Source organism: Otolemur garnettii, unplaced genomic scaffold (genome assembly GCF_000181295.1).
Source record: "Otolemur garnettii isolate 467f Iridium unplaced genomic scaffold, OtoGar3 scaffold00081, whole genome shotgun sequence".
NCBI classification, from domain to species: Eukaryota; Metazoa; Chordata; class Mammalia; order Primates; family Galagidae; genus Otolemur; species Otolemur garnettii.
This window is the reverse complement of record NW_003852476.1, coordinates 4,323,879-4,324,839: the sequence shown is the minus strand read 5'-3', so window position 1 is coordinate 4,324,839 and position 961 is coordinate 4,323,879. Positions and strand designations below refer to the sequence as shown.

The window sequence follows — 961 nt, the reverse complement described above, 5'->3', positions numbered from 1 at the left end:
TAAGTTTGAATTTAAAAATTGACATTTTATTTGAAATGCAGCAGTGAAATTGACTTCCTGTGATTTTTTTTTTTAAATGACTACTGAGTAGCCAGGCAACCAGCTCCTGAGTATCTTTTTACTCCAAGTAAAGGTCAGGATCACACCTCGTGGGCCCCACCGAGAGAATAGACATGGTGGCCCTGTCTCCAGCAGCCCAAGGCAAGTGGCTGTGAGCTCACTGAGACTCGCTCTTCCTCGCACTTGAAAGAACCCAGTTCCCTTAGGGATGCTCAGGCTGCCTGAATAATCCCTCCCCGCCCAGCACACACCCACACTGTGGACAGTGGGAGAACCTGCAACTTCTTGCTCACTGTCATGTCCAGAGAGCCTCTCCTTGTCCCCACCAGGAAGAGGGGAGACTGTGGTGGAGCTGCTTCGATTGCTCTTATACACAGACCCATCTCATTAGAGGAAGAAACTTCTCCCAGTTCTGTCTTCAGAAATGGTAGGTCATTCTTATAGTTTTATACACAGATTCTGTTAGAAACCATGCCCAAGATGAGGGCAAGCATGGAGATGTTTGTCAGCTGTGGATTCCTCGTCAGGAGACACCTCTGGACCAGGGCAATGCCCTGGGAAACATCAAAGTCCTGTGAATTCAGGATTTCTCAAGTCAGTTAAAAAAGGTGGAAGGTGAACAGGAAATGTGATTTTGTGTGAACTTTCTGCCTCCTTTTGCTACTGGATACTCTCTTGGGTGTCTCCTCAACCTCTCCCTGTGATGAACTTTGACAGGAAAAAAAGAGAAGAGCAGTGAGAAGACAGAAGAGAGATGGAGAGAGGAAAGGAAAAGGGGGGGCAGGGCTGAGGAGTGGCGGAGAGGATGAAGAGAGGAAAGGAAAGGAGGGGGCAGGGCTGAGGAGTGGGGGGGAGGATGGAGAGGGAAAGGAAAGGAGGGGGCAGGGCTGAGGCCTGGGGG

General features: G+C 49.5%; 1 pseudogene; it reads left to right on the top strand.

Annotated features, from left to right (window-relative positions):
- Nucleotides 1–552: 552 nt before the first annotated feature.
- Nucleotides 553–961, top strand: part of LOC100949903 — a 4,720-nt pseudogene continuing 4,311 nt past the window's right edge.